This window comes from Phragmites australis, chromosome 21 (assembly GCF_958298935.1).
Source record: "Phragmites australis chromosome 21, lpPhrAust1.1, whole genome shotgun sequence".
Classification (NCBI taxonomy): Eukaryota; Viridiplantae; Streptophyta; class Magnoliopsida; order Poales; family Poaceae; genus Phragmites; species Phragmites australis.
The window spans coordinates 2,459,880-2,471,778 of NC_084941.1; positions in this window are offsets into that span (position 1 = coordinate 2,459,880).

The window sequence follows — 11,899 nt, forward strand, 5'->3', positions numbered from 1 at the left end:
AGGTCCGTGGTCGAGCGCTCAAGTGATTGCAGCTGGTTTTCAGCCGATGGCCATCTTGATGGCATTGGAAAAGGTAGAACGACAATTGTTAATCCCAAGACTTGCCCATGATGGACTACCTTGACAGCCCAAGTGTGAGCAGCACTTGGGTCTGAGCAGGGTTCACAAATTCGACGAAATGCGATCGATATTCGTGAAATTCGACCTATACGAGCCGCATCACATTCATAAACCGATTGAATATCGAGATTTGAATCCAAAACTTCCAAATCCGAATAGAAAAAATAAAAAAAAAAATCCTAAAAACACTAATGACAATTCTAAGATCTTCTGTGAAATTGTTTAAAAAATAACATTTGCATCAAATTTTGTGGGTGAGAAGTTTGATAATTAGAAATAAGAAAAAAAGAAAAAGGCCGAAATGGAATCAGCCTAGTGACCCAATTTTGCCCACCCTTCTTGAGTGGATAAGGCAACCGGTTCTCCTCCTCCTCGAGCAGCATAGTGGCATTGGAGCACTTTCCTCTCCTCCCCGAGCGACGCAACGGTGAGCACCGGCGGATCCGTCGCAGCCGACGAAGAAATTGCACGTGCGACGTAGAAAACCTAGCGGAAGAGTCAATATTTGATCGAATCAAGTCGAATATCGAGTTCAGTCGAGCGAACGCTATCGGGTTCGGTGAGCATCGAATATCGAAGGTGAGTTTTCGGTTTTTCGAAGAAATTGGTCAAATATTGATGGTCAGAATGTTGGGCGCAAGACTTTATACATCATATGTAGTCCATGTCTGAGATGTATTAGGAAATGAAGCACCAAATAGTTGTTCAATTTGTAGTGTGGTTGATTGGCTAAATTTGTTCAATATTTGAGTAACGAATAAATAAAGCAATTTATAGGGAGAGATGGAAAGAGCTATCTGATCATCTTTTGGAACATCACCAATCTCATACGCTCTATATGCAAAAGCAATACAGCGGAGGCTAGTAAAAGTTTGACATCTGGATTTTATATGTTGTTTTGTAGTAATCGATGGCAGACAAAGATGCGGTGTGGGAGCATGGCAAGAACTTGTACCTAGGATTTAAGTGCAAGTATTTTCATAGGGAAAGGAGAGGCGATGGTGCCACGAGGTTGAAACAACATTTGGCAGGGCGCAACACTAATATTATATATTGTGGTCGGGTGACTTCTGATGTGCGTGATTACTTCAGACGCGACTTTGATAGGACGGAAGAGAAGAGGAAGGAAAGGTCTGGGATGAGGCTTCGGAGGGAGGCAACCTACATAGATTTAACAAGCGATTGTGAGGAGATGGACGAGGAACAGATGCTGCGTGCTATGGCCCAATCTAGGGAGGAGGAAGAGTTCAGGGCTAGGTAGGGGACTTCTACGAGCACGGTGGTGGCAGTGGGAGTAGTAGAGGAGGGGGTGGTTCTATCAATGTGTTGAAGAAGATGTTTAAGAGGCATCTTCCACGAGGGAACACTTGAAAGTGTATCTAGACCCCTAAGTGGGTTTTGGATAATTGATGATAAACGATTAAGGGACTAATAAGTTTAATGAGGTTATGAACATATATTAGTCTCATTGAAGATGTTAAAAAGTGTTTGCGTCCCTAAAAAAGAAAAGAGAAGCGACACGTGGTTACTCATTAGATTTGAATTGATTCTATTTTTAAATTTGAGTGTAGGTATGTCGTACTTTTAAGATAAGGTGTCTCAGTGCTCAAAGTAACCTTTTGAACCTAAAGATGAGAGACAAATCACCCCACGAACGCCGGTTTTTCAAAGTTGCTCTGTGTACCCGAAAGTTCCGGGTGCAACTCGGATGTTCCAGGTAGCCGAATCTCCAGATGGAGCTCAAGCATGGGGTGCTTGGTTTGGTGTTTTAAGCCAACCTGGAAGTTCTGGGTTGACGGAACCTCCGGATTGGATTCCGGCCGGAGGTCATCGGGTTCCTTTCTAGTCTGGACCTGGGAGTTCTGGGTTGGTTCGGAACTTCCGGATTCTGTGTTGTGTCCGAACCCTCCGGGTTAACTTCCGAGCGGAGGTCCTCTACTGCTAAGTCTCACACCAACCTGAAAGTTCTGAGTTGAACCCGGAAGTTTCGGGAAACCTTTTTAGGTAACCTTGGGTTTAGGCAAGCAATGCTTACTGGTGCATGGCCCTGTCACGCCTCCGAAGAAATTTCTCGGGGGCACCACAACTACATTACCAAGGAAGTCTCTTGATAACCGGCATCTACACACTATCGAGGCTACACAATACTTTCGAGGAAACCTAGGCAGTCTTGCCTCCAAGTGACCTAGGCATGTTACGTCCGTGGTGTGTAGGCATGTCATGCAACGAGGATTCTTTGCGACAACATTCCTTAGAGCACCGTATCTCCGCCACCGAGGACATCCCCGGGGCGTGGCTTAGACACCCGAGGCTATGCAAATGCCTTCCAGGGCACCCTGGGCATAATCTGCCTTCCAGGTGACCTAGGCATAAGCGGCGCCCGCGGTGTGTGTGCCTCACTGTCTACCGAGGCTACGCAATGCCTTACAGGAAATCTAGGCAGTCTTGCTTCCAGGTGACCTAGGCATGCTACGTCCGCGGTACGTGAGCTTGTCACGCCACCCAAAGATGTCGTACGGGTGGTGCCGCAACACGGTCTATCAAGGAAATTCCTTGATACGTGGCAACTACACTTCCGAGGCCGCACAATGCCTTCCAGGAAACTTGGGCAGATCCGCCCCCCAGGCGACCTAGGCACGATGCGTCTACGGGAGTGTAGGGATTTTGCATAGTTATACTAGCTAAGTTTTGCAGTCTACTGTTGGCAATAATAAGCTGATTGTAGTATAAAACGTAGCTAGGTTATATAACTATTCATGCTAAATGAGGATGTAACTTAAGTTCTACTGCGTCTACCTAGTGGCTATCTATTGCAAAAGACTTCTACCAGTAAGGTTGGAGGCCTCCAACATACTCTAACCTTGCTGTATGAAAGACGGATCACTAGGTAAACTACTGATAGTTAACAGTGGGCGTACCTTTGTAGGAATAAGACCTCTATTGTGAGGCTTGGAGGCCTTGAAGCATGTGGCTAGGCCGAGAGAGGCGGTGCTTGACCCTCTCAGCCCTTAGCCGTTGCTCAACTCCGGAGGTAATCCGTCCGGAGTCTTGCGACGGCATGTTGGAGGCGTAGTCGAAGGCTAGTCGGGAGAGGCGGTCCTCGACCGCCTTGGCCCTTAGCCGCTGCCCAGCTCGGAGGTACTCCGTCCGGAGCCTGGCGACGGCGTGTCGGAGGCAAAGCCGAGGACTAGGCGGGAGAGGTGGTCCGCGCCCCCCTCGGCCCTTAGCCACTACTCGGCTCCGGAGGTACTCCGTTCGGAGCCTGGCGACGCTGTGTCCCCGACTCAGTTCTCGTTGCTGGATATGGTATCGTTGGTAGTAGGGTCGGTAGTGACGGTGCAGGGTTGAGGGGCAGGGGATTTGCCCGGGAGTTTGCCCCAGGCCTCCGAACCCTGTGTCGTCCTTCGTCGGCTCCTTCTGCGGCCAGGTATTCTGCTTGCCTTCCGAGGTATTCCTCCCGGAAGGTTATGAGGGTGCGATAGTCGTTGGTGTTGTGGTCGTGTCCTGGTCCGTGCAGGATGCACCCGTGTGCCTCCGGGGGCACTGGAGCTTGGAGTTGTCATTGGGGTCGTTGCTGAAGGTGGTGTGTCCCGGAGCCTATGGTTTCCTCAGGGTCTCCTTCCCCTTCGGGAGACCGTCGAGGCTGCCCGGTGAACCGGCTTTTGGAGCCGAAGTGGTTCAGACTATGCCTCCTCGGATAAGGTGGGCTTGGGGTTCCCTGCGCGCGGTTGGTGTTGCGAGGGCGGCGTTGGAGGTGCTGGCGGGGTCCGCGAACCACGGAGCCTTGCGTCTCCTTGGAACCCTCTTTCGCCTGAGGGGCCTAAGGAGGACACTGGGTAGACAGACCTTTAGAAGATGTTGGCTCGCTTAGGGTATCCCAGGTGTTGTCGAAGGGGATACTTTGGGACCAAGCCCAGGTGGGAACACTCCTGGGTTAGACCGCCCAGAACCACTGGTAGGCGGCCTGCTTGGCTGTGGCTTCGGCCGCGTCCTCTTCTGAGGCGGCGAGATCTTCATCGTGCAGAGGCTGGAAGGCCTCCGCGCCGTCTGGAGTTCTTGTACCGACCCAAGGTTCTGGGTTGGCCAAGGTCGGAGGAACGCCGTCCCACACGGCAGCGGGGCTGGAGCACTTCTGCGTTCGAGTCCCCACAGACATCGCGCTGTTGCAGCAAGAGTTTGTTTTGCCCCAGCAAGTACGGCGATAGTTTCTTCTAAGGAGAAGACTCAAGCTTGGAGATAAAGTTTAAGAGGAAGGAATACCACGATTGTATTGATGGTAGAAAAAATAGATCGATCTGGGGGGCGTATCACAGCGTGACTTGGTATTTTTTCACCTCTGTGTCTTTCTGCCATTCTAGCTTGTCCCCTCAGCCCAGGCGACCATGGCCCCCTATTTATAGGGTCGTGCGTAGCTTGGCGTATAAGTTATCATAATGTGCAAATATCTGGGACCTGACCGAATTACTGGACCTTATCCCGGATAACTACTTTCTACCATATCTGAGAGATAAATATCCACCGTAGTAACTATCGTGATGCCTGCCCCCTGAAGGCAGCGAGCCGGTCGCCGATTGCGGCCCGGCGCCGCACTGTCAGGGGTGTCAGGATAGCCTCCATTACGCTGGGGTGTTAGAGCGGTGTCCACCAGCCTAGGCGTTTAATGCCGGTCACTTCCTTGCAGGCAAAGCATGACTGGTGCTCTCCTTCCGGCAGATCTTTCCTAAAGCCTGTTGACTCACCCTGTAGCCTTCGGGAAGCCGGCCCGAGCAGCTGGAGACAAGGGCCTCGGGAGGCATGGCTCCGGGAGGTGAAGGCTTCGGGAGGCAGGACTTCAGAAGGTCGAGGCTTCGGGAGACCGAGGTCTCAGGGGGCTGGGCTTCGGGAGGATGAGCCTTCGGGAGGCCGGGCCGGTTAAACCCAGGGAAGGCTTCGCATGTACGAAGAGGTACCGCGAAGGAGCCTGATGACTTCAGAGGCCGAGCCTTTAGCTGAGGATCCGGAGATGAAGGCTCCGGAGGGACCTGGATAGTAATCTTCAATCTTATTCTCAGGCTGGTTTATTTTCCCTCAACAAGTACCTTGGGGACTTACCAATTCCTTGGTAGGTCCTTGGTCTCTTGTTCCTCCAAGAAACAAAATTATGTAGCCCTATTCATCGTCGAGGGCGAGTATGTTGAAGCAGGTGCTTGTTGTGCTCAACTACTTTGGATGGGACAAACCTTGAGAGACTATGGCTATAACATGACCAAAATTCCACTTTTGTGTGACAATAAGAGTTCTGTAAAAATAGCTAACAATCTTGTGCAACATTCAAGAACCAAACATATAGACATCTATCACCATTTCTTGAGAGATCACTCAACCAAAGGGGATATCGATATTTGTCATGTGAGAACAAAAAAAAAACTAGCCAATATCGTCACCAAGTCACTAGACAAGTAAATATTTTGCGAGCTGAGAAGTGAGCTAAATATACTAGATTCTCGCAACATGGTGTGATATGTTGCATACAATTGATTGTTCTAGCCTTATAGTTTTGATAGCTACAAGCTTGCGAAAATATCTTTTCAGTGGTATTTTCAAAAAATTGATTCTTTGATCTTATGATCATATGTTGCTACTTGTTATCATTGTTCTGTATTGTTGTTTCTTGGCTGATCACAAGTGATAAAATTTCTTATATGTCTAACTTTCTAATCTCTCAAGGATCCAAATCGAATCTCATCTTCAATTTGTCATCCTCCAGAACTCAGAAGTTCCATACTCAACTCGGAAGTTCCGAATTCTAGAAGTTCTTAGCCTTCTATTTTTCTCTATCGAGTTGATAGAACCCAGAAGTTCCAGGTTCACTCAGAAGTTTCAGATTCTGTCAGCTAACTCGGAGGTTCCGAGTTCCCCTCCGGGTGACCCTTCTCTGTCTCAAACTCCGCCTCAACCTCGAAGTTTCGGGTTCCGCTCGGAAGTTCCGAGTTGAGCGGTCTTATACCCCTACCCGAGGAGTTACCCCTTCATTCCAATTTTTTCGTCCTCTCTCATCCTCTCACCTTGGAGAAGCCACCTCTGGCAATTTCAAGGTTCCACTATCAAAATCTCAAGATCTTTGTCTGAGGTATCCCCCCTAGGTCGAATACTCCGGGCAGTCCTCTGAATCGACTATGAGTTCATCGGTTGTTCCTAAAGGTATACCTAAAGCTCGATCTTCCCGATCTCTCAATGTCATGCTCTAGAGTTGATTCTCTTTGGTGAAAATGTTTCATATCTATCATAGAATCATATCTCATAAGGTTTTGCAAATGCATTGGATATATCTCTCATGCCCTAAAATTCTAGCCCAAAATCAACCAACCTAAAAGTTCCAGGTTGAACCCAAAAGTTTCAGGTTGTTCCAGGTTGAACCCAAAAGTTTCAGGTTGTCTAGCTCCAGTTCATCCAAATCTTGTTGTTCAATTTCAATTCATGTTCAATCTTTTCCCTTTCGCAAGCATATCACCCATGCCTATCTCAGGACAGTTAAAGATGGTTCATGAGAAGGATTTTGGTCAAGCTTATTAAAGGAGGACAAATGCTCTTTTTGATCCTCAAGCACAAAGCGATGTACCATTGCAACCGCCTGCTTCAGAGGGTAGCGGCAGTGGTGGTGGCCATGGTCTTATCCACAAGGTCACTAGAAAGGAGCGGGTTTCACATTCAAGTAGCATCTGCATTGATGAAACGGTTCAAACCATCAATGTGCCTCATGGTGGTGCTTTGCCACCTAGAGGAGGAAGGGGAGCAGCAGGGAGAGGCAAAGGAAAGGCAGTTGCATCTGGCTCAAGGGCACAAGATGATGACATAGAAGAGGATGTGGAACAACAAGAAGAAAAGACTATTTTGGCACCGTTAAAGCTTTACAGATCGTACCGTGCATCTGTTCATTCAAGTCAGTTGGTCAAAAAGGTGATAGATAATGTGAACAAGTTCGACTAGTGCAAGAAGGAAAGATATGAATGTCCTTTTATGAGAAGAATTTGGTGGATCATCGGTTTTGCAATGACTTTCAAGCCATTTATTATGAAACCGTGATCCTTAAGAAGAAGCCAGTCACTCACATGCAATGGATTGACTGAGACTATATGGATAAGAAAAATGATCCAATCTTCAATGAAGTCAGATACGCTTGTGAGCACAAAAGAGTGAAGAATATCATGGATTTGAAGTATGATTGGAGTGATGAAGTGATAGCCTAATTCTATACCATACTCCACTATGATCATGAAGAGAACCAAAAAATGCATTGGATGATTAAAGGAGAAAGGTACAAGATCAAGTACAATAGTTTTGGTCTCTTGTTTGGATTCGATGTTCGTGACACTAGTAAGACCAAGATTCATGTGGAGCAACAACTTTCCATAGATGAAATGGAATTCATGTATGATGATCGTGGTGAAGTGATGTATGGAACAACTAAGTGCATGAGGGCATTTTACAAGTATCTTAATTCTTTGTTCCGCGCTACTCTTGCTCCTAAAAGTGGTGATGCCATTAATGTTCAAGGAAACACAAGAAACTTGCTTTCTAGGATGTCTAATGAGAATGATCCTTTTAGTGTGATTGATTTTATTTGGGAAAAATTCACACCACATCCCACACCCCAAGCAAAAGTTGTGCCTATGCTCTCTATATCATGTTTATGATTGAGAAAGTGATCAAGAAAATTTCTTTAAAGAAGTAAAGCATGAGCCTTTGAGGATTAGGTTGGTGAGTTCCAAATAATCTCATCTTTGCCACCTCCTCCTATGGCAGCACCTAGAGCAACGACAAGGCGTGGATCTTCCTCTCTTGATTCATCCTCCTTTATCAAGAATGCTCTCAAAGCAATTTTTAATGTGTGCACTCATAATACTGTGAAGATCAAAGAGCACAAGGATAAAACGAATTTGAGGTTGAGGAAGCTTGAGGCAAGGCAAAAAGAGATTCATGCTCATTTGAAGATTGAGCCTCCTTGCTCTCTCATAGCTTCCGAGGAAGAAGAGAACCCTTGGGCTTGGTATGATCAAGCTCAATCCACCACTACCGGCACCAGAACATCTCATGCTCAAGTTTGTGATGATGAGGACGAGACCGAGGAAGAAGAAGAGAACTTGGATGGTGCCAAGGAGATCTCACATGATGATGATGATGATGATAGCGACAATGGAGATGGAGATGAGGACTATGAAGAGGACATCGAGTGATTTATCTTATTGTACCTTTCTCTTTTCTTTTTGGTGACTTGATGCCAAAGAGGGAGAGGATGTGTCTTTTCTGTTCTGCTATCTAACCCGGACCTGGAACTTCCAGGTTAGTGCAGTCAAATCTCCTCTCCTTTATCAGTTCAAATCTTTATAGTTTTCGATGTTGGACATGTAAGGATATTTAATGTAATGGTGTGATGAACTATGTAGTGTACTAGTTGTTGAACTTTAAATTTAAATTTGTAAGAACTTATTTATGTTAGTGTGAGTCTTAGGTGATGCTAAATATGTGATGTACTGATGTAATGTTGTTTCATCTTTTATTGAGCGATATACCATATCATACGCATCACGATTTTATATGTTCAGTCATACTCTTTGCACCCCACAAATGCTAAGATATAGGGGAAGCTTCTCGCAAAATTCTTTTAAATTTGTGCATTTGATATCAAAATTAAATTTTAATCAATGCACAGATTTAGAGGGAGCTCACAATATATCTTAGAATTTAAAGTTTCTGATTCAAATATCTTTTGTAAGTTTTAATCGTGTTGTTATCAATCACCAAAAGAGAGATATTGAAAGTGCATCTAGGCCCCCTAAGTGTATTTTTGGATAATTGATGACAAATGATTAAAAGACTAATAAGTTTAATGAGGTCATGAACAGGTATTAGTCCCATCGAAGATGTTAAAAGGCGTTGGCGTCCCTCAAAAAGGAAAGAGAAGTGGCACGTGGGTACTCATTAGATTTAAATTGATTTTATTTTCAAATTTGAGTATATGTATATCGTACTATCAATATGGATGTGTATAAATAGCCTTGAAGTTGTCTCAGTGCTCAAAGTAACATTTTTAAACTAAAGATGAGAGAGACAAATCACCCCACGAACACCGTTTTTTCAAAGTTGCTCTGTGTACCCGGAAGTTCTGGGTGCAACTCGGATGCTCTGTGTAGCCGAAACCTGTGGGTGGAGCTCTGGGCATTGGTGTTCGGTTTGGTATTTTAAACCAACCCAGAAGTTCTAGGTTTACCCGGAAGTTCCAGGTTGCCGGAACCTCCGGATTGGGTTCCAACCGGGGGTACTCGGGTTCCTTTCTAGTTTGGACCCAGAAGTTCCGGGTTGGTTCAGAACTTTCGAATTCTGTGTTATGTCCGGACCCTCCGGGTCAGCTTCTGAGCGAGGGTCCTCTGGTGCTAAGTCTCGTGCCAACCTGAAAGTTCTGGGTTAATACAAAAAGCTGCATAACAACTAGTTTTGAACGGAAGGGTTTAAATACCCTTTCACCCCTCCCTTCTTCTGCTAGTGAACAACCACGAGACAAAAGCCTTTAGGGCATCAATTCTAGCTAGGATTTGAGAGTTGGCTGTGAGAGCAACAGATTGAGTGCTAGTGAGTTAGATTCAAATTTTTAAGCACTTGAGTTCATCGTCAAGCCGATCGAGCCGCATTTGTTACTCTTGGAGGTTCATCCTCCTAGATGGATAGGCATCGCCCGATGAGCACCTAAGATTGTGGAGTGCCACGGGACATTTGTGGAGGTCATCCTCACCTCCGCAAGGGAAGAGGACAATCGAGTAAGCCCAAGCTCGATCTTCATGGTTGCTTAGTGAGGATAAGGGTTGAAAGAGACCCGACTCTTTATGAGCACCTTAATGGAGGTTTAGGATCTTTGTATCTGAACTTCGGGAAACAAATTCGTGTCTCCTTTGTATTCTTGTGTTCATTCTTGTTCTAGTTGATTTTTGGGCGATTTGCCTGATCTGCGTGTTTGTGAGTTTGTGGTTGTAGGTGTTCCGTTAAAAAACCTCTTCACATTCTAGACTTGCTTAGGTGTTCTTATTTTTCAATTTCGTGTTCCAACCGGAATATCCGGGTTGAGCTTGGAACTTTCGGAATCCGAAAGTTCCAAATTAAACCCGGAATATGCGGATTCTGTTAATCCGTTGCGAAGTTTTTTATTTTGTAGGAACCCCTGCACACCCCCGCTCTAGGCAACATCTCGTGCATTCAACACCGAGTGTAAGGGATTATAATGTTGCAACAGCAAAAGGCGATGTGTAGCACAGGATTGACATTGGGAAATGGACTACAAAGGGAAATAATGCAAAGTCAGCTATTGGTTTGGCATGGTCCAAAATTTTCCACACTTTAGGTATTCCTGGTAGACAGGGCGAACGGCACATTCTTTATTGCTGCAGTGAGAAAAACATAGAAATGAGGTGAGTGATAAAGTTTGTAATGAATTTTATTGTTGTCATATATCTTTCTTGTTTACTTATGATCATCTGTTCTATGACAGGAGAGGATGTCCTATCTCCAACTAGTCGGGATATCGATGGTAAGTACCTACACGAGAACGAGAGAGAATTGAAGAAACAATTTGACAAGTGGAAGCTATAATGACTAGAGTATGGTGTGATCATTATGTGTGATTCTTGAATTGGACTGACACACATGAGTATTAGTAATTTCCTTTTCATTTCAATGGTTGCGTGTTTTTTTACAAGTCCATAAATGCAACTGGCTATAGCCAATATGTCAAGTATTTGAACAAGGTACACTGTTTTGCTGAGTTGGTAACTTAGTATTGCAATTGTTGCATATTTATTTGGTTCATTCGTTTATGCAGGAGATAAGATCAGTGTTGAATGATGTGAGGGCAGAAAATATTGCGTAGATCGTGATCGATAATAGGTCAAACTATAAGAAGGCATGTCAGGTTCTCACAAGGGAGTATCCCGCTATTGCGTGGTAGTCTTATGTGGCGCACACGATAAATTTAATATTGAAATCAATTGATCAATTTAGAGATCATGACATTGTCATTCAAAGTGCAAGGTCTATATTGCGATGGCTTTACAATCATTTAAAGCTCCATGAAATGATGAAGACCGCGATTGGTGGCGAGTTGGTGAAGTGGAATGCTACAAGGTTTGGCACAAACTATCTTTTTATTGAAAGCTTTCTACGTCGAAAGGATAAGTTCATGCAATGGATGGAATCTAGTGAGCTGCAGCAATCTCACTACATTGTCTCTGACACTGGGAGATATGCACATTCTTGCCGATCCAGCTTATCATGGAGGGACATTCTTAAAAGGGTTGTCGATTCTGTTCAGCCGTTGTATGCCTTTCTCCAATTCACCGATCAAGACAAAATACCAATATTGAGTGAGGTGCTCTTGAGATACAACATTGTCAAGCAGGAGTATGATACCTTTGACATGTATATGGCAGTTGTCGATCGCAGAATGTATGATCTAACACATAGCACCCACATCAATGTTGGTGATACACTCTTACCACTTCCATTGTTATAGTACTAATGCTTTGATAATCAACTTGTAGCGGCCACATTGAATCCCCGCACGCACTACGAGTATGGCATGGGTCCAACCTTGTTCGAAGATCTCCGGGAGGCATTTGAGAGGATGACTGATGTTAATACTGACACGGAAGCACTTCGTTAGGTTGACAAATATCGGTCCAAGTCTCTATCATTTGTTGGTCCGCTCGCTTCACGGATGGCATGTGATGGCAAGACTCCATCTGGTACGATTTGC